The following is a 22,558-nucleotide window of genomic DNA, read 5'->3' on the forward strand; positions in this document are numbered from 1 at the left end:
ATGATAAACAAAGGTGGATTGCATGTTTTCTGGAGTGTTATTCTGTTAGCAACCAGCATATTCAGCTTTGAAAATAAGCTCTGCATGGGGATAGCTACTGCCCTTGGGAGTTTTCTTGCAGTTGAAACCACCTTACTTTTGTATTGATTAAAATGTTGTTTAAGGCATTTTGGAAAGATGAGTATTCAGAGGACAGTTTAATAATTTAACCATCCAGCTTAGTCCTCTCTATCCCTCACAAATTCCAAAAAAGAAATACCCATAAAATACAAGTCTGAGAAATGTCATTACAGCATTGGCTTATATAAATTGCTTGATGCAGCAATGTCAGTCTAAGGATGAGCAATTGCTCTGTAGACGAGTGTTTTCATGACTGAAATAAAGAGATGCTGGGGGCTGTAGCACCTGTAAGTGATGGGTGGATTGAGGACTTAGATGCCAGCCTGAGTCTGGTACATGCCCAGGGACCATAAATGATGTTGCCATGTAAAGTGATGTATTACAGTAGCACTCAACCTTTGCAGACCATGGACAGGATACCATTTATTGCAATAATTCTCATTAAAAATGTGTTTCTATTCTTCATCCACTATGAACATTAATGTGGGTGTAAAAATACAGGAAATTAACACACATTGAAATGTAATTTGGAGCAGAGTCTGTGGGGAGGGTAGTGCTGCTGCCTTCTCTTTACCTGTAGCATAGAGCTAAATCTGAATGCTGTTTTGACCCCATAACTATGAACCTATCACCTTTCATGAGTGCTAGTTTCATTTAGAAGTAACTGCTTTTGAAGAAAAAACAAAAAAGAAAAAGAGCCCACCCAAAAAAGCCTCTATCAATTCATCCAACTGATTGGTTGAGATAGTAGCAATGTTCATCAAGCACAAATACTGATTTGTTTTCTGACAAGTTAAAAGCACAGAGACTGTGGATAATTCTGTTTATGCTTTAGTTTCAAATGAAGTATAATCCAGATAACTTCTATGAATCAAATTCTGGCCTCAGTCCACTCAAACTGGAGATACTCAGCAATCTAAGGAGAGCAATTACAGGTATATGCTAGTGTGAGGGGAGATTTTGGCCAGGTACATCTGTAGAACTATAAAATAAGTATCAAAGTGATTTAAATCATGTTCAGCATGTACTGCAGCATTTAGGTAAGCTCATCCCATAGTTTCTCTATGTACTCTTAAGGTTCCAAGCTCAAAAGATAAGGCACAGGAAGCCAATTTTTACCTCTGAATTTCTCTGATTTGGCTGCCAGGTGTCATAATGACCTGGACATCATTTAGGCTGAAAAGAGGGGAATTTTGTGTACGTTAGTCTCTAGTGGCATTATATAATGCATTAGATACAACATTCTAGATGTGAAACAATTTATCTATTTTTATAGAGGTGGTAACATTAATTTTAATGTTAGCCTTTGGTATGACATAGACTTTGTCTTCATTATTCTGAAATATTGTTGGAAACCCCCCCCCCACAAATCCATTTATGTTTTCAATTTGCTTTGAACTATTTTTCAACAACTCAGGTCAAGACCTAATTTCTACAGCAATCTTCAATGTATTTTATTGTTCACCAGTGACTTGTACATGATTAAGGAATCCATCAGGAAAATTCTCTTTTTATTCTTTCTGTAACATCTCTTCCCGATGTCTAACTTGCAGTATTTTTATTTTTTTCTTTAGCATGGGGCCTGAAAAAAAATCTTGAGGATGAAAAATGGGTGCTGTACTTCAGAAATTGGTAAGTTCGTTTCAAATAGCTCCTTGGTAATTTGGCATTTTGTTACACAACATGATATTTCCATCTTATGCCTGTGCAAAAACTCATTCAAGTGTTTGCAGTACCGTGTCTGCTGGAGTTCTAATAAGGCACTACTGTTTGTTTTCAAGCCTAAGAATCCTGCCAAAACTATTCAAGCTGGCAAACATCCAAGTGACCTGATTCACAAATTCATCTGTTCACAAATACACTTGTTTAAAGAAATACTTTTATCTATATACACATGTATTTATGTCTGCATATGCACACGTGCATGTGTCAAATACAGAAGCCAGTCAGTTTCTTGAGGCTTAAATCGGGATATCTCTGATATAGGGAATGGACTATGTGCTAATTTCAACTCTCTAGGTACCATCACACCCATTCAGTCCAAAGAAACACCACTGCAAGGTAATTACACAGGCATCAGCCTTTACAGAGCAGCTCCTGACTTGTTTGGTGATGTGAGCAAGCCGGAGTGTCTTTAGACTAAGGCTGCCCCAGTCAGGGTAATTATGATAGCAAAAGTTTTTTTTCATCGGCTAAGACCCAGCACAAAGAGCTCAGGGAATTTATTTAGGGGTAAGTGACTTTGGTAGTGCAGCGGTGCAGGAATTCAGGAACCATAGTTACTTGTTAAAGCAATTAATGTCTTTTGGACCCTGCTTAGGAGGTTGTTGAACCCCTGTGGGAAAAGGCATGCCAGTTTTGGGGAAGGTGGTAAGCAAAGCAAGGAGGAAGCTGTGCCACACAGAGCCAGAAACAAGGCCCAGCGTTGCCTTAGGAACGATGGCACTGCCTGAGACACCAGAGACATTCGTCATCACCCTCTCTTTTCCAGGCTCCAGGAGATTTTATATGTTTATGACTTCATGGCGTCAGAATCAGTTTTAGCAGTCTTTTTCCTTTCCCTCTCGTTTGGAGCTCTTGTTACCCAGGCACTCTCCAGCTGAGTTCCAGCACTTGCACATCTCAGAGGGCCTGTGTTTCACTCAGGCCTCCCAGGCTGATTCCTTCTCAAAATTGCGTATAATGCAAAGAGTTGGTACCAGCACAGCACTTATCAAGGTTAAGATGAAAAATCCCTTCTTGGGATTTCTCTGAGAATACACCAGGTGGTGCCACGGATGTTTGCTGAGACAGTGTGTAATTACTTTTCTTGTTCTGCCAGAAAAGCTTAAAAAGGCCACATGAGTTCTACTTTATCACTTGCCCCCCTCTTTTCACTCATGCTGCCTGTGACTCACTTGGATGCTGTTCTGGAAATGCCTCTGTGTTCAGTGGATGTGACCCCAATTACTCCTTCTTGTTTTTTCTCCTTTTCTTTCCCTCCCCAAATGCTACTGGATTGTCTTCTCTACATTTACATTATGACTAAGAGAAATAACCCCCTGCCCTCCCCAATAACTCAATCCATGAATCTGCAATCTGCCATCTGATATTGAACATTTTGAGCCATATGGAACTGCTCTGTATCCTGTTGTCTGTTAATAGAACTGAGTGGACAAGATTAAAAATAGATCGGCCTTTTAAAGCAACAATAGTTTAATTTTAAATGAAAAAGTAGTTTCCATTGATTCTGCCCTTGTCATGCTGGAGCCTTCTGATTCTGTACATGTCTAAATTAATGCAGGCAAAAGGCTCTTGTGAATAGTAATGTGGCTTCCACTGTTGCTCCTTGTCTAGCTCATCTTTGGTTGTCATTATGATCTTGTAGGGTCCCTGTCCAGGCTGCCATTGTCCCTCTCCCCTGCAGTGAAATGTGAAATTGCAGTCTTCTGCACCAGGGGTGTGAGTGGCTTGTGCTAAAGCAAGCACTGGAGTGTGTATTGGCAATGGCCATGGAAAAGGAGCCTCAGCGAATCTCCCTAGGCAGGAGCCATGGGAGAAGGTCATTGTAAGGCTGATACTGGGAGTGAAGTTACAATTTATGTGTAAGAAATACTTTGTCAGACTCAGGACTGCAGGTGACAGTCATTCCCTTTTCAAAGTTCTTCACCAGGTGGGGTGAAGGTCATGTTCCTATCACTGATCGCTCCTTGACTGATGATCTGAATATCAATTATATGTATGCCACAGTGTACTTCTGTGCATCCAGCTAAGTAGCTATGGCTTCCTCTAATGCAAATGTCATTCATAACAGACTCGCCCTATGCAGATTTTTTTTAGGCTACAATTACATCTAATTGCAAAGGTATTCAGTAAGCGCTGGCTTGCGTTAGCTTACATAAGTGGTGTAAGTTTCCAAATTGTTTCTGAGAAAAGTATTTAAGTCTCAAGATCAGTTAAAGCTTCTGATAAATAGCACTCTGATAGCAAGAAAGATCTGAAAAGACAATTGGGCAAAGGGCCATTCTCTCAGCACTTGGTCACAAATGTTTAAGGACATTCCCCTACTTCTATCACTTTCTGGAACTTTCTATCTTTTCAAAGTGTTTCAGTTTGGAGGAAAAAACCAACAAAATAACAAACCCCAAACCCTGCTTTTGACTCTGCATTTCCTATTTAAAAGACCACAATGGTGCTCAGCAAGTTGAGTTCCCCATAAAAATTTTCAGAAAGTCTTTTCGTATGGTGTGAAAACAGCTGTGTAGTGGTTTTTTCTCAAGTCTTTTCTCTCTAACTCGGTTTAAAAACCTGTTTTCCTTGTGTTATTTACCCTTTCTCTGATTCTTTCCCAGCATTCTCTTCCAAATGGAGCTCAAACCAAGGATATTTGCTTAGAAATCAAATCTTCAAATTCACAGACTCACAGAGGCTTTCAGCTTTAGCCTAAATGAGCTCACACATCCCTAACAAGAAATATTTTGTACTGGCATGTAAGCTTCATGCACTATTCAGCCTGGTGATAAGGACTAAAATAAAGTTCTAAAGTTTTATGAAACCAGCCGCGGAATCAGGACAGGATTCAGCAACACTCAGGATAGGGAGATGCTGGAGGCACTGTCTGCTGCAGTAAACAGTGTAAAAGAATGGTTCTTAGCCTGTCAGTGAATCCATCCATAGTTGTAAAAAGCTTATAAGCACGTTGGCAGAAGGGGAGGAAAGGAGGCATTTCTGTGCTCAGAATTGCAGTGTCTGTAGTGTGTGAGGCACAGAGGAGGTGCCTCTACTGCATTGCTGGCACCGTGTATTTTCCCAGGTATATCTGCTCCCTTGGCTGACAGCACAGAGGTAAATACAGGAGTGGTGTTAGGAAAGGGGAGCTGACAACTCATGAATAATGAAAAAGAAAGAAGTAACTCTGAGGGTGATACCAGTGTCCTTGGGATAAACTGTAGGTGAGATGATAGTGTTGGATGTTATGCTTGATGAAAAGAGATACAATATTCACTACATACTCTAACGCGAAGCACAGAAGCTCGTTTAGAGAATAAGAACTGAATATTTGCTGCTAGTATCCTCCTCAGATCACACAACAGACTAGTTCTTCAAGAAGCTTTGCTTTCTCAGCACAAGTCTCAGAGGTTGCCTGTCTCCAGGCAATCTTGGTGAGTTCGCCCCAAGAAATGACAGTCACCGATCTGTGGGACAGATGTGTTCATGTGGAGCCGCAGACCGAGTTCAAAAGAGCACCACGGCTCGGAACTGCCTTGCCAAGGTGAATGTGCTGCTGCAGGCCGTGCTGCAGGGCATGGGATGGGTGTCTCACAGTCCCCACCACACCCCGGGGATGCAGTGGAGCTTCAGCCAGGGCTGGAGCACTTGGAGAGCTGGAGTGCTCAGCAGGGCTGGGGAGCCGAGGCAGCGGCTTCTGCAGGGTGTGTGTGACAGAGATGCTCTTCCCTCAGTTTGGGCAGGAGGGGCCAGGGCCAGACCACGCAGAAGGACATTGCAAGTACTTGTTCCCAGATCCTGTGTTTCTTTGCACAATGATATGCCTGTTTCAAAGGATTTTTTGAATTTCTGAATCAGTTTCTAGTCCCAGGCAGTTGACTTTCCTCTGTTAACACGGTGTAACAAAGTGAGGCACAACAGCTTCATCCAGAGAGAGATCAAATTGAGGGGACATGCCACCTGGGATTGCATAAGGGGAAAATGGGAGCCAGTGACTCTTTAACTACAGGAGGCTGCTGAAAAACCCGGGTAGAGGCCTCTAATGTGAAAGGAGCACAATGTGAAGGGCCTCAGGTGCAGCGTTCCCTCAGTCCTTGCACACAGACATTGTGTGCACTCCCAGTAGCACAGACACATTGCCACTGCTTGTACACAAGAAAGAACTCTGGAATTGGGACCTTTTTTGGCTCATCACAGGAAATGTGACTCAGAGATACTGCTGCAGTTATAGAGACTCATAGTTTCTTCTTTTGTGAGTTTTCCTATCAGCTTATATGATCTCATGTTGGTATTTTTAGTGGATTCTCTGCTCACAGGGCCAAGGGAGGAAAGAAGAAAACCTTCCTGTTGCACATACATTGGCATATAGATAAAGCCCAACATTCTTCAATCAGATTTTTAAAATTGGAATTTTGCTGCTGCTATAGTTTAGCCTCAGGCTGGTAATTTGGCACTTGATTTCAGTCACTGGGGTTCCTAATTGGAAAACCTACAGAACAGAAAAGAGTCAGGAGGGAAGGGGGGAGGGTGGAAGTGGATCGCATTTATAGCAAATAACCAAGTCCCCCAGCACACTAATTCAACCAAACTTTAAATATCCATTTATTCCCCTGAAGAGAGTAGAAAAGAAACAAAGTTATTAGGCTCCGATGACAGTGTCTCTAGAAAAGCATAAAATCTAATAACACTGACTTTCCATCCAACCTCTCATGCACATATCAGAGGAAAACGTCCCTTGCTAAATACAAAGAAAGTTCAGTTGGGCAGGGTTATTTATTTTCTTTTTAACTCTGCCATTCCCACACATATGAGTGCACTCATTCTTTCTGTACACATATCTATGTAGACAGTACATCACTAGTATAATTCACAGAGGCTCAGTGCAAAAACTAAAGAATTTTCTCAATTTTGGCTCAGTTTTCAAAACTGAAAATGAGCCTCACCAGGTCTACCTACAAACTTTTTCTCTTGATGTGCGTGGATGTCAGTAGGCTCTAAACTTCTTTGGATGTTGTTAGAAGGCTGCAAGGTTTCCTTTCAGTGTGTGAAAGCTGTCATGTGGAATAATGTGCCCTTAGGAGCCCAGCATTATGTGAACAGGACTTCTGGGATGCAAGGAGTGAGGGCAATCCTGCATCAATGGTCTCTCACACTGTGCCCTTCAGGTGAGAAACTTCTATGTGGGCTACTTAATAGGCTGCAGGCAGCATCTCTGGAGACCTGCTTTGTTGTTCATGTTATTCTGGCCCTGAATTCCTCATCTTTTCAAAGTGATGAAGCTGTTGCTGTGGTGAAGGAGCAGCATCTCTGAGGGTGCATGTGTATAGAGGATATCCTGCTTCTGGTTTAGCGAAGGGGGGAATTGGTCCCACAGTATTCACCAGTACAGGTTTAATAGAGTATGTTAGTGTAGTAAATCAGATTTTCATAATATACTGTTGTAAGCAGGTGCCTTTAAAATCCAAGTCTGTTGTGGTTTTTGTTGTATGTGTAAGTTTACTTAGAAACTTGTATTAATTGAAAGGAATGCTTTTACTTAACCAGGAGTTATTGACCACTCTGCAAAAATGTGTACTCTACAAAGCTTAAATTACATAATTGCTCAAGAAGGACTAGTACCTCCTGTGGCATCTTCAGTTAGAGGAAAGAGATTGTTGCATTAATCACGACTTCTGAGGATGCTGAAAAAGATAATTCTTTTTTAATGTATTGATATAACTCTCAATTGTTTCATATTAAACTGAGAAAATGGGAAGAGTTAGAAGATGGTACATGTTTTAATAGAAGTAATAATTCTACTTGAAGGCTTTTCTGGATGCTGTGCTGGGGAAATGAAACCAATAGATCTCATTTTACAGAATGTAGCTGTATAGGAAGAAAAGGTCATAATCCTGGGCGTAATACTGTTACTGATTTAAAGCTGATGTTAGTATTTTTCAATTTATTTTATGAATTTAAAATGGGGTCAAACATATAAATGTAATAATTGCGGCAAACTACAAGAGATTTGTTTGGATCACATTCCATGAGCTTATTAGCCAGTGTGACTCAGCTGCCTTCTGCTGTCCTCTGGTCTGTCGGTTTGCACCAGGTGTGGGTCCAGCTCACAATATTTCTGTCCTGCTGCTGATTATTTCGTGCCGATGGGCCGTTAGCTATTATGGGTACTCAGCTGTCTGACACACGCTGCATTCTGACCCAGAACCTTTGCTGAGCGAGTAGTAACAAGTACCTGCCTTTGAATGTTCACGAGCTAAACATCGTGGGTCAGCTCCTCATGTAGTGCGAGGCGCCTTTAGATCCGTGGCGTTATAGAGCAGCCTCACTGCGGGCATCACACAGCCCGTGCCCTCTGAGGAGCGGCGCCGCGTCATTTCTCACTGCGCTTTCATTCGCCATAAGCACTTTGCAGCCCGAGCCCATTTTCCTTTCTATTGTCTCCTTTTTGGGGAGTCTGAGCGATGAAATCTCAGCTTGGGCCTGTGGCTGGTGCCTCTGAGGCTCGGAGCAGAGTGATCCCTGCCAAGGCTCATTAGCGCTGCCTGTCAGCAGGAACTGTGTCATCAGGTTGTCACTGTTGCCACGAGATCCGCACCCCTTTGAGCGCTGTGCCAGCTAGCGAGGGTGTTTAATAAATAATACATTATTGGTTAAACTGCTAGTTGAGGAGATGCTTACAGCTTTTAATTAGTGTCTTCCATTGCTCTTCTCCTAATTAAAAGGGAGGCCAGAGCTTGATTGCCATTTATAAAATACAAGAATTAAAAATACTGTAATATCCTCAGGTTATCATTATTTTCATGCAACTAAAAATCTGTCCATCTTAGATAATTTGAAGTCATAGGTAAGTAAAATCATCAAAACCGGTAACTGGAATGTTTTTGACTGAGAATACCCTACTCTCAGGTTTTCAAGTATTTCTCTAGTCTCCTTGTTAGAGCTACACACTGTAGTGAACAATCTGAAAGGTGTGTTAATAGGGTTAATAAACCTGGTGTGGTGCATGAAGTTCCTTAAAGAAACCCTCTCCATTAATTCTGGAGTAGTGCTGTTGCATACCTTTCTCCAGTTTTAAGGCAGTGTTGTCTAGTTGTTTTCCCTTAGAACAGAACTCAAGAACCCTCGGCTCCAAATCCCTCGTCTCTTCCTAGCCCATTTTGTGTCCTGAGAAAAACTCAGTTACCTCAGTTTTACCTCAGAAAAAGTAATAACTAACTAGCTGAATTCAAGAGGCTTTGCAAAAATTACTGTGCTCATTAAAAAAAAAAATTGCCAGAAAACAGAAGTACAAAAGGTTCTTCAGTAGTATCTGCAACAGTGCTATAAGCTTAGGTAGGACAAAAATATAATCAGACCTTGTGTTTCCTAATAACTGAGAAAGGGATTTCTTTTTCAGTTTTTTTTATATTCCTACATTTTTCTTTTGGACCACCTTCTCCCCCCATGCCATTTATGCTCTACAGATATTTACATTACTCTATAGGTAGACCACGTTCTTTCCCAAGGGTTCTAGGAACCTCTTGTTGAAAAATAAAAATTGTGCTGCCACTACATTTTCTATATCTCTTTCTGTGGCTGAACAGAGGACTTTGTTCTTCTGGAATATTAGCCTACTTCATTTCATAAGCATCGAAATGAAATGAATATTTGCAAAGGTCAAGTTACAGTATATGGCAGGAAAAACATGCCAAAAACAATTAAAATTACTAGGGCTGCATAAGAAAGTCACACACAGCACATATTGCTCACAGGTGCTCCATGTGAAGCCCAATCCAATAAATGTCAGTCCAGTCATTTACACTAGGAGAGTGCCAGTCATGTAAAAAGAAACAGAAGAACAGATGCTTTATGAGAAACAAACCCAATACAAATAAACTCAAAACTGATTATAAAAAAAAAATCACACTAAACAAGTATTAAAACGCATGTGAACTACATTTGGGATTCTGTGAATGTCTTGTCTACAATTGGGATTCAGTGAATGGTTCGTAAAGCAAGAGGCAAATAATTTCTCGTGCTTTCTCAGTCTTTTGAAGCCTGTCCTTTGCAGTTCTGTATATGTTTTTAATTTTATTTTAATTGCACTGGCTTTTTCTCCATGTTGTTTAAACTTTGGTTTTCAAAAGACCAAAATGTCCACAAAAGTGTGGTAAAGTTTAAGAATTTAATCGGGCCGGGCGGGGGGGGGGGAGGATTTTGTTTTCATTAGTGCTGAGGAGTAAGGTTTGACTTTGTCGTGCGTTCTGAAAAGCTTATACACCCATGACTTTTTGGGAACTAGGGCTGGCTTTAAAATCTGCTAAAAAAAGCAAGTTCTGTGGGCTTAGTGTTTATTGTAAACATTTTTGCGGTTAAAGCAACTGTGACTGACAAGAGAGAACCAGGTTCATCTCTGCCCTCACTCACCTTCGCTCCTGGCAAGTGCTGTCTGTGTGTGCTGCAGTCAGAGCTGGAGAATCCAGCACAGGTTGAGAACTGCTTGAGTACGAGGCTGTTACATCCTGCTCGACTGGAAGAGTTTGTAACTGTTAGATAAATGTTTATAGACTCACCCCTTTTCCCTTTTCCCCTTTCCCTTTTCCCTTTTCCCTTTCCATGTTCTGCTTCCCATAAGCCAAAGATCTCACAGGAGGCTGTGCATTTTGCTCTGACATTTTCAGTAGTACAATTTAATGCAAGGCACATGGATATAGGCACCTCAATGGGTCCAGTCTACAGTGCTGCTGCCACTTCTGGCCTGCTGAGATTTCTCAAAAACTAGAATCAAATGCAGCTGAGCTGAACAAATTTTTAAAGGAAGGTCAGATGTGGATTTTTTTTTTTTATTCTATCCAAAATAAATGTAGGAGCCCTAAAAATTCTGAAATATGTAGACCTCAAGCTTGAAATTTTATACTCACAAGGACTACTGCAGAGCAGGCGGCAGTAAAAACTCACCAGATAAATTGTCTCAACTCTGACCAGAGAGACCACCCTTCCAGAGAAAAAACTAAGTTGTGTTCTTAACTCCTTTAATCCCCTGCTTTTCTGCTGGAAGGGTCGACAAGGGACTCATTCTCACTAGCAACTGGGCTGAAGCCACACATTCATTTCATATATGCCACGAACAGGTCTGTGATACTAATGGTTTTCAGGATCTATGAACTGGAGTTGGATCTGACCCTGTGACCTGGAGGTTAAAGGCTCCAAATCCAATTACTGAACCCCAGAAATACCAAGTCAGTTTTGCTTAACCATTACACCAGCACTGATGAAAGCTGTAGTGAGCTATTGTACTCAGCCAGGTAGGCCAGCACCATGAGGGCGAGTTGCTAGGATATGCCCCTTTCAGACAGCACATTTCATTTCTTCTCCTTTTCCAGGCAGAGGATTCATCTTTTTTCAGAAAGGAAGTGTTGAGCAGTTGAGAAGGTTCCTGTGAACGTAAAATCCACGATCCCGTCCTTGGCACTGTGCTTATGTTAAGTATTTGAAAATACTGGGTGATTCCCAAGAGAGAGAGTGATGACTGCACATCGTTTATTCATGGCCTCTCTATGGCTGACATCTGATACTCAGGATTCAGGCTTAGCAGCTGGCTCATGCCACCTCTTGCCAGTCATCTTTTTGCTGGTGCTGCTGTGCTGTCACCACTGACAGTGACACACGGGCGAAGGGCGGCTGACAAAATGTAAATGCACAGGGCAAGAACAGGAATGGTTCTGCTTCTGGCTCATCCCTGGTGCCCTTTGTCCTTTTTCAGGTGGCCCTGGGATGGCAAAGGCCCATTTTATGGGCAAGGAACACTTCAGTTCTAGGCAAGTTCTGTGATGGTAGTGGGCAAGGAGATGTTTTGCTGGAGCTAGAGTTTGACTCACAATTTGGGAATGGCAGAGAGAGTTATATGGGGAGAATTAAGACAAAGAAAGCAAGGCAGGAAAAAGTAGGAGCTTAACAATAGCAGAACCAGTGAACCAAAATATTACTTTGATCTGTCTGACAGAGGTGTTGGAAAGAACTGGGGTTCAGCCACGCTTTGAACATAGTTAGGGCTTTTCTTGAGGATCTCCTATAGACCTGTTATGTTGCTGTAATGTTTGGAGGGTTTTGGAGATAGACTAAAGTCCCTCCAAGTTAACTAATAATGTTGACTGTTATCGCTGAGAGGCAATATTGTGCAGAATCACGCTGAAGAGCCCAGTACTGGGTGCAGTCCTTGAAACGAGGCCTCACCAGTGCCAAGCAGAGAGAAAGGATCCCCTCCCTTGGCTTCCCTCCATGCTTTTCCAAAGGCGGCCGGGATATGGGGCAAACTTGCTGAGGGTCTGCTCTGCAGGTCACTAATGAAGTTGTTAGACAGTATTGATCTCTGGGAGTCTAGGTTCCAGCTGAACTTTCTTCAGCTGATCACAAGCGTTCAGCCGGTTTTCACTTGAACTCACAGCACACTGAATTGGAGAGGAGCTGGACAAGGGACTATTGGCTCATATTATCTCACAGTGGAAGGTATTCAGAATGCAAAAGCATTTTTCTTTTTTTTTGAGGGGGAGGGTTCTTTAACAAGATGAGCTCCGCAGAAGAATATAAAAAAAACAAATACTAAATTTTTGAACTCTGAGAAATGTCTAAGAAATAACATTCCATGATTGTTGAGCACAATCTCTTTGCTGAGAGATACAGTGTAAATATCAGTAATTACTTTATACTGCTATAAATAGAGTACTGTATTCAGTTTTGGTTTATAAAATAATTTTAGTCTCTGTGGACACAGGAAAAAAATTATGTGTGTTTAGAATCAAATATTTTGCTGTGTTCAGGTCTTTGGAGTTGATGCTGTCCTTTGTTGGCATTACTTCCCTTCATGTTCTCTATGATTGTATAGACCAGGACATAGAATCATAGAATTGTTTAGATTGGAAAATACCTCCAAAGTCGTTGAGCCCAACCATTAAGGTGCCCAGCCCACTGGTAAATAATGTCCCCAGGTGCCGCATCTACAGCTCCTGTAAGGACTTCATGTTCCCAGGAGCTGAGCAAGGGCTCTCAAAGCAGCAGAATTGCACCAAGTGTCTGCAGCACTTGTCAGAACAGAGCGCTGTGTGATGGGAAGCACTGCTGTGCACCAGTCGAAGTAAACACATCCAAAGTAAACTGCCACAACTGAGGAACCTCATTGTTGGCTCTTCATAGTGAATACTGCACATAGAATTACCTAGTCTTATTTCTTGTGTTTCAAAAAATAGCATGCTGTCTCTTGAAAGGCTCTTCGCTAAAGAAACTAGAAAACAAAGCTTGATCTTCTATTAATTATTCCCTAGACAAAACTGGGACTCAATGCCCATTTGCAGAAGAGAAAGGGGTAAGTTTCATAGATGGTGTGTGTGTATGTTTTATACTGGGATAGATTTCAAACAAAATCAGTGAAAAGAACACCAAGTATATTTGCTTTATAGAGCTACATGAGGGTGGAGTCTAGAATGGGAGGTGAACATATCTGGTCTTGGTTTCTTTTTTGGGGGGTTTAACGTTAGATACATCCTAGAGACTTCTGGAGATTATTAAAGAATTGAATTTTTGTGATGAAGGATTCTATGGCATTTCTGAATTATGAAATGTTCTCAACCATTGCTGCAAGCTCAGGCAAGCTTAACATCACCTCCTCTGCATGATTGGCTATTCCATTATGCAGTAGAAAAGCAGCGGAATTTGCTTAAGATTTAAAAAGAAAGCTTCATATGCAAGGGGCAATTTATGAGGATTTAAATGTCTCTAAAGGAAAGATTTGAACATGTATAGGAAAATATAGGCACATTTTCTCTTTTACCATTTGTAACTCTTCATGTATACACTTTAAATCTCCAGAGGAATGTGTGCAAGATTTCATTCCAGAGAGGTGTATAATGTAGGTTGGTATTTTAGCTTTTGCCCATGAGAAAAAGTGGAAAGAACACTATTGCCTTCAAAAAGAATTGTGCTGCATTAATGACTTTAGTGTTCTTTCAAATACTGGTGCAAACAGTGAAAATAGAAAATTGTATTTATTTTTTTATGTGTTCTCTCTAGACTGTAATATAAAAATAAATCAATGGTACCAATGTTTAAATTTTCATCAGCAGGTGCCAGCTTGTGTGTCTGTCTCCATTGTAATTTGCATGTTGTGGGGCAGTCTCAGTACCCAAGGCAGATTTTAATGGGCAAACTCTTCCTGACATCCAGTGGATTTTATGAGTTTCACTGTGTCTGCCCAGGCCACATTCAGTGCACCCTGCTGGACTTACCAGCACCAGGTACAACTAGAACATAGAGAGGGCAGAGGGGTCTCAGTCAGTACCAGAGCCTCGAGGTTGCTCTAATTTATACCAGATGGACAGGCAAATGCACAGCCTGTGTGGATCAGGGAAGTCAGGGTCAGCCTAAGGTCATCCTTGTGCTGTTTATCCTTTCTATCCCTTCCATGTCTCTACTGGAAGATGCTCGACTCTGTTATTAGCAACCTCTGTACTTTGCTTTTACAGCATGGAGACAAACCCATATTTGAATACCAATTGCATACAGCTGGACTGAAAAGTCAAAACGTTCTGCTCTGGCATGTAGAGTGCAACTGGAAAATGCAAATGCAGCTCAGTCTTTCTCTCTTCTCCTCCCCAGTGCTGGGATACTGAGACAGGGTGTCTGAGCCCTGCTGGTGATAAGCTCTAAGCTCCTGAGCATGAGTCAGGGGGTCACTGCTGTGCTTTGTGATAGAGTCACACTGATGAACAATTAACAAATCTTCTTTCATGCCCAGAACTTTAAACATGTAACAGGCTTACACGTAACAAGATCACAGTAAAATCTCCACCCCCGTGGGTGTGAAATACCACCACTGTGAAATCCCAAACACAGGCATTTGAGAGGCTAAAACAGGAAAGACTGTTGGGTTTGATTAGATGCACACAGAGAAAGGGATGGCCTAAGCTGGAAACCAGAATGATTTAAATGCCTGCCAGCGTGGGATCCTTCTGCAGATGCCCGGTGATGCCAGAGCCCTGGGTAGGGCAGGTGGCACCTGCAGGTGCAGCTTTTAGAGATTTTGAATCTCTGTGAAATACAAGTAGTAGAGTTGTGGGACTAAGATTTGGAACTGAGAGCGTTGTTTTGTTAATATAAATTACTTTAGGGGGAAAAAGAGAGGTCTTTTAGTATGAAATTGTACAGGATGGTGGAAAAGGCTACATAATTAGTGTAGAATGGTCACTGAGAAATAATCTGTATTTTTTTTTTTTCTTTTCCTCTCCTCTTTTGTATGCCTAGCTGATGGAAAAGGCTCCTTTTACTCTGTGCACAGGCTACTTATCAATTAGCTGTGTTTGCAAAGCACTTTTAAGGACTAATTATGACCAAATAACAAGTGGATTTCTCTTATTAACCTTCAGAAATGGAGGATGCCAAGAGGAGAGGAGTGTTGTGTCAGAGCTCAGCAGGCAGCTTCTGATCCTGTCTCATCCCGATTCAAGAGCAGCCGGGGCAGAGCCCTGACACAGAGGCAGGTTTGGTGCAGAGCAGGGCAGTCACACAGAGCAGCCGGCAGGCTTTGCCTCGGGGCTGTGCTCTGGGGTTTGGGCTGGGGGGATGGGACACCCCGCTCACACTCCTGGGAGCTGGGTCGGCTGCTTTAGGCTGCGGTCAGTTGTGTGTGGGATGTGCTGGGATCGGCTCTGCGCTGGCGGGGCCGTGGAGCGAGGCTCACGCAGGGGTTCTGTGGCTCAGGGGAGCAAACAGGAGGTTTCCTGAGAGGTTCCAGGTACCATTCCCCACTCCTTCCACTCAACACTCCAACTGTAGTGGTGACAGACCATGGGAAGCAGATCTGACAGGCTCCAGGTACGCTCTGTTTTCCTTTCTGGGAAGAGACAATAAAGTTTCATGGTGCATTTTTTTAAATGATGGACACTGGAGAAGAAGGTATTCTTCATTTAGGTGCTAATATCAACACTGCATGATGTCTCACGCTGTGGAGAGCACTTGCCAAAGGAGTTCTGTTCTTAAAACTCCCCTGAACAGAAATTAAATAATTAAATTAAGGCCTAAACATTCAATCCTATCTTTGGTTGATGCAACTTAATAGTACTTGTAGTCCTAAATAGCTGTATTCCCTTCAGTGGGACTCTTTGGAAGTTGAAGGACTGGACTCCAGGCATGCCAGAGGTGCAGAATGAAGAGATTATAATTGTTGGTACCTTGTTATTCCAGTGTCATCCAAAATGGCATGCAGGAAAAAAGAGGTTTCAGGAGAATCTTAGAAATAAAATAAAGACTTACAAATCTCCCTTTCTTCAGTGTTGTCTGTGCAATAAAAAAAAAAGGGATATGAAATTGAGAATGATGCTTTCACTTCTCTGCTAAAGTGTTATTTACATGCGTAATTCTGCCTATAGCTCGGGGTTTTAGTATTAACATGCAGGTTTTCTGCTTTTGTGGCAGTTAGTAGGAAGTTTAACGTCTCTCAGATGCATCTACTGTGCTTGTTAGTCTATTACCTCTTCTAAGGCATAAAGAAATAAAACCATAAAATTATATGAAAAGGTCAGTATAGCTCGTGATGGGAATTAAGGTCATGTGTTTCCATGTTGATACAATAAGGTTACAGAAGAACTATTCCATTCAATAGGGCAAAAACTTCTGCAGACAGGTGGTGGACTGGGTGCTGTGATCTGTTACACCCCTTTGCACTATTCCAGCTGCACCAAAGAGAAAGTAACTTCAGAGAAACACCTGGGAATATGATCTGAATACTTTGTTTTCTTATTCCCTAGACCTTTATAGTCTTCGGCACAGTAAATACGTAGTTGTTCCCAGCATCTGAATGGCATGCTGGGGTTTTAATCAGCAGTAATTTTGATCAACTGTGCCCCTTCTCTAGTTTACCTTGTGGTTTCATTTTAGCAAGCCATATTCGGATATTGACAATTTCCTCTTGAAACATTTTTATTTCAGTAATTCTACTGTTTCATGGGTGGAAGTGCTACTTAGTCCCAGTCTAGAGCCCCCTGTTCTTCTGTTCATTAACAGTGTGCCTGGAGCTATTGCCTCCCACAAGAATATGAACTCAATTTCTATTAATGGATATTGTACATGCTAGACAGTAATCACTAGCAAAAAAATGTCAACTTGCAGAGCTGGTGTTTCTGTCTGGGTAAGCAGACACCCACTACTTGTTTCATCTAATTGTCCTCTTAAAGAACCACGGATTTCCATTTTCGTGAAATCCACACATGCCAGGTTTCAGCCTGAAATGCAGTTTTACACACAGGTTACAAAGCTTTAGAGGAATATTCCCATTGAGTACAGTGCTGTGAATTGTGCTTATCTTGGATTTAAGTGCTGCTATTTATAAAAGTCTTGGCGTTAGATGCTTTCTTCCATTAAGACAGATGTAAAGCAAAAGTAGATGAATGGCTCAGAGAGAATCAGTCCCATGGGCTTATGAGAGGCTGGATACGGGGAAATGCACAAAAAGCCCTTGCATTGAAATTCAGCTGATTTGTTCCCATCTTAGATGAACTTTGAGAGTCCATAAAAACAGGGCTGATATTTGATCTCCTTATGAATCAGTTTGCTTTGTCATGGTCTCCTGCAATAGCTTTGCTGAAGAGAATTTTTAAATCCTCACTCGGTGTCTGGGATTGGACTTGTGTTAATCAGGATTTTATACTGCCCTTGGAAAATGAGTATTTACAAGTCCCATTCTCTCCTTGGTGGGAAAATGGGGTTTATACGTTTTCAGGTGCTGGTCATGTATTTTCCTCTCTTTTATTTTCCTTTTGGTGACAAAATGGTGACTTTTGACACATAAGTTCACAGTAGTTTTTCTTTTCACTTTCTAACTAGAAAAACGAAGCTATTGCCTTAGAGTAGACAAGGGATCTTCCCCTGAATCCTCTTGTCTAGAGGTCAGACAACAAAAATGTTTTAAAGCCATGAACGCTTTTAATGAATACACACAAAGAAAGGAAATGTTGACTTCAATGTTATGCTTGTTACAGACACCACTGTGGAAGATGTCTCAACTGAGCATCATCCAGTGGAAAAATATTTGTCAAGTTTTGCAACTTTTTTAGTGCCTTTGACCCTCCTCAGAGACGTTCTACAATATCTAACATTTGAATTCTCTCCCATTTGTTTGAACAAGTGCCCCTCATTGGAATTCATTCAGTTAGCTTTTTAACACGGCAACAGCGAAGAGAAAAAGCTTTTTAAAATGTCAGGGCATAATGGGAGAGGAGCAGTACCTGAAACTGCTCTTTAATGTATTGACTTTAAAAGCTGTGTCATCTTGGCTAACAATTAAATAAAGAGCAGATGAGGTAAATAAATCAAATACTTTGAATATTCGGTGCAGCCTCCTCTGCAGTCCATATGATCAGCATTCACCCTTCCCCCTCTGAATTCAAAGGAGACTGTAAGGAAGCCCAACAGCAAAAGACTCTCCTGAGATCAAATTAATAAAGAGGGGATGGTTGGTCACAACTTGCTTGTGTCTTACCCTGAGGCATTTTATTCAGGAAAGACAGGGAAAAAAATCCAGATACAAATTGACACACTTGAAGGATTCATGTTTCTGAAAGGCACCAAACCTCATACTTCTCTCTCACAGTATAGCAGTCAAACTTTATTTGTGCTCAGAGAGAATTGGCACTCATGGTTAATGGCCAGTGCTTACCCTGAGATAGCACAGAATAGCCAGGGCTGTCTCTTAATACAAAGGTCTGTAGGTAAACGCACTGTTCTTTGACAGAAAAAAAAGTTTATTTATTTATTATAATGCAGTATTTTGGAGGATAATGCATTGCTGGTTGGTTTGGTTTCCAAATAGAAAGATATTTATTTGGAATTGCAGTTCTCTGGGTTTTTTTCATTCACAAAGTAGCTTGGTAAGGAACATGAAAGTTCTGATTTTCTCTTTATAGAAAGACCTACCTTTGGAAGAGATGAATTAATTGTTTGCATCATTGACTCACTGCAAAAAATACGGTTTCTGATAAGCTTGTCTTTAGGGAAAGCAGATTCTCAGTTACTATAGGTAGGAAAACTGGCAGTGTCCTGCCATTTAGAGACCAGATGATTTCACTTTTTCTTCCACTAAGGTTTTATTAAAAACATAAAGTTGCAAACTGCTGTTATTTTTGTTCCAACCTAACTAGCAGCATTAATAACAGAGCCTCATTTACATGATCACTTGGTTACTGGCAATCTGTGCCTTGGAAAACTTGGACTCTGAACAGCACTAATTAACAGCAAAATGGAGCTGGAAATTAATTGGCATCAAACTAGGTGGAGAATAGAACTGTCTTGCAGTCCAGTTCCTGACTCACAAATCTGTATGCACAGCAAATATTTCTCTCTTACCTAGATTAGAATCAGATTTCCACCTGCAGTGTGGATTTTTCCTATTTTTAAATTCTTATGAACTTTTAACTAACATTTTGGTATTTAGTAACCTTTAAGCATAGCCAATAGTCTTTTCTATATTTGATTAAAAAGTATATTACAGTAATAAGAGGAAAACTGGCTGGGATCTATTTGTTCTTTTTAATTTCTCGAAGTTCTGTTTGGTGTTTATTTCCTTCCTGAACGCTTGTTAGCATAGGTTCAGGGCAAGGAAAGAAGCTGGAAATGCTGTGGTACAATGTTTAGAGTGGAAGTCATATCTACGAGATGAAATTCAAACCAAAAACTGTGATGCTAACTGTTGATTATTTAGCTAAAGGCAGTCAGGACTGATCTTTATTGTTTACTGAGGCCAAATTATTTCCATTTATCATGGAATTAATTGGCTCAATTTATTTTCTTGGGACACCTGGGAACTTATTTTCTAACCAACACTTCAGAGTCCTAGAAATCTGAGGCTTGGCATCTATTTGGAGTATGACTTCCATAGGGTTGGTTTGTATCGTTTGGATTGTGATGACCCAGGCACTGGGGGACTGCTGGTGGTAGAAAGATCAGGGCTCTGAGTTGAGGTGTTACTTTCAGCCAGCGATCACCAGATCTAAATTGTTTTGTCTTTGCTGGTTTGGGCATTTTTCAGACTCGTCTGGATCCTGCTGTTTTGGTTGCTTCCTGTCACATCTGTTGAAGTCCCTTAACCCTGTTCTCTCCACTGCAAAAATGTAGAGCTGGGAGACTGACATAATTTAATGTAGAAGAAGTTTTAATAAAATTCCTGAAGTGCAGCATTACTTTTCTGCTTCTTATAAAACCCCAATACGTTTGCGTTTCTTCATGTAAGCACAATTTGAAAATTAGTAGGAAATGGAATTATTGGGAAATTAGTTATAAATCTGGCAGCCTAATACAATCTTCTTTTAAAATTTATAGTATTTCCAGTGATCAGAAGGACTTTTAGCATTGCCTGGAGTGCTTCATTCATGGGGAGTGATTGAGGAAGTAATTACAGGGAGCTACCTCTTTGACAGTGTCTGCAAGGACTAGATTAAAATGACATTTACATCCCAGAAATTGTTACCATTTTAAAAGAAAAAAAAAGCTACAGATTATGGGGAGAAAATGCTACACACTAATCCACATGTTAACTCTATCTGTGTTGTTTTTGGGGGTTTTTTAGATATAGTAATTTATGTACAAAGTTATAAGTAATATCAGTGTATTTTCTCAGTATATCAGTATCTCAATATATTCCAACACAGATATGAGCTACAGCACAATCCTGCCTGTTGGAAGGAAGGAGATGCCAGTCTGAAGAATATTTTTAAAAATTTTCTCAGCTTTTTTTAGTCCATGTCTTCTTTATTAGAAAGCACCCATATCTTGAGGAGTCTGCTTTTGGGCAGAAGGGAGAAACAGATTCAAGGTTATTGGAAACTAAAACAATGCACAAAAATTCTGTAACTTTATCCTCCTCAGCTCCCCCGAGCACTGTGAGATACTCGCTTTTCTCCCTTATCAGAGGCAGAGCCAGTACTGATGGCAGTAAGACTCAGCAGTAATCACCATTTATTTGAATATAGGCATTATTCAGGAGCTGAGAGCAGAGGGGCTTAGCAGGGAAATGAGTATTCCTGTGCCAGGCTGGTTTGGTGCAGGCATGCACTTGCTGAAGAAACAAATATTATTTTATCCATTTAAACATAAGCAGTTTTGGATGTCAGTCTTGCTTTTACATCAGAAATATCCAATCTTATCTGTGTGTGGGCAAAAAGGATATTTAAAAGAAAGAAAAGACCTTCTGGGATGTTGAGTCATCCGGCTTTGCTGTGACTGATGAAATCACTCCTTTCCTGAGTGCAAGAACTCTGCTCTCTTTACTCTGTAAATGTTGGATGCAGGCGGGCACCTTAATGCAGCAATGGGCTGTTAAAAAAGGTACTTCTAGAAAGGTAATTTTTTCCCAAATCACTATGCTTTCACTGTGGGGAAAATTAATTATAATAAATACAGTGGCCATAAATTTGTTTTTATAACCCCTTGTCTTCAATCTAGAATAAATTAGTCATCATTGTAACAGGCCAGGATATTAAGATTTATGGTCTGACTTTCTCCCCAGTGTTCAGCATTACACCAGGAGTGACTCAGATCAAAGTGTCCATCCTGTGAGTTAGAGAACGTGGGGAGCCTCCTTCTCCCCTTCCATTATTAATCCCACTGTATTGCCTCTACCTGGAGAAAATCTTTTCACTGTGGTTGCTCTTACTCTTTCAGCATTCTTTCCACTGTGCTTCTGAACTTTTCCACTATGCCGTGTCATTTTGTCTTTAAGGTGAAGGCCCTGTGGTAAAAAATTGATATCCCTCAGCTTTCTCTACAAAGCAGCTCAGCAGCAGAAGTTTGAGGAGCACTGCTGGACTACACACAGTTGAATTCTTCCTACCTGTCACCTGAAAGAGTGCCAGTAGACCCAGTCCTGCGGGGCTTGTTTGACAGGAATCTTTGTCCCCTTTTGTTATATCAAAAAAGTTCTTCACTGACCTTCAAGAGCAGAAGACAGCAGAAAAATGACCTCCTAACCTGCCTGAGAGCAGGTTGCTTTGGAGCAGCCAGGATTGCAGGGGTTTAGCTCTCTGTGTTGAGCCCTTTCTGTGACTCAGCACCTTGCAGAAATCTTGCTACACACAGGCTCAGGTGAGCAATGAGTGCTTCAGATAGTGGCATGCAAGATTCAGGGGTTTTTTTAATTCAGAATGGATCATCCTGGCTGTAGACTCTGCTGACTTGATTTATATTTCCACTGATTCCTTTTAAGTGCACTTGGTTAGCAAGCAGTATTTCCTTTGAACATTTTCAAGGACTATTTTCTTTCTTTTCTTTACTTTTTTTTTTCTGAGATTTTTTAAAAAAATCTTGTTTCTTAAAGCAATTTTTTAGGGTTTGTTTTTGTTTTTAAATTGCAAATTCCTTATAAAAGAGAGTTGTTATGAAGGTCTCCTTGTCCACAAAGAGGTTTGAAGAGAAACATTCTATTACCTCTGCATCAAAAGTGTCTGCTTTAATCTGACTTGGTATAGGACTGAAGAGCAAAGCAGCTGATAGGGCTAAATTGCATTTGTGTTATTTTTGTCAATTATATAATGCTGGCTGTCAGTTCTGAACAATGTAAAAGAACTTATGGCAGTCTAACAGCCCTAAAAAAGAGAAATTTGATAGTTGAGAATCCTGGGTGAATGTCTGCTCAGTAAGAATAATATAACCAATTCAGAGTCATTACAGTGAACTGCAGGAAAATTATTCCTTTTTAGATTTCCTAATCCAGGTA

General features: G+C 40.9%; 1 long non-coding RNA gene across 1 annotated transcript in view; it reads left to right on the forward strand.

Moving 5' to 3' along the window:
• LOC121669718 overlaps positions 1 to 22,558 on the forward strand; it is a 190,476-nt gene that overhangs the window by 140,850 nt on the left and 27,068 nt on the right. Inside the window, exon 5 of the long non-coding RNA XR_006017876.1 lies at positions 1,695 to 1,752. This is a non-coding gene — a long non-coding RNA (uncharacterized LOC121669718). The remainder of the gene's footprint in view (positions 1 to 1,694; positions 1,753 to 22,558) is intronic.

This window comes from Corvus kubaryi, unplaced genomic scaffold (assembly GCF_017639235.1).
Source record: "Corvus kubaryi isolate FWS band 111438036 unplaced genomic scaffold, C.kubaryi_AGA036_p1.0 37394, whole genome shotgun sequence".
NCBI classification, from domain to species: Eukaryota; Metazoa; Chordata; class Aves; order Passeriformes; family Corvidae; genus Corvus; species Corvus kubaryi.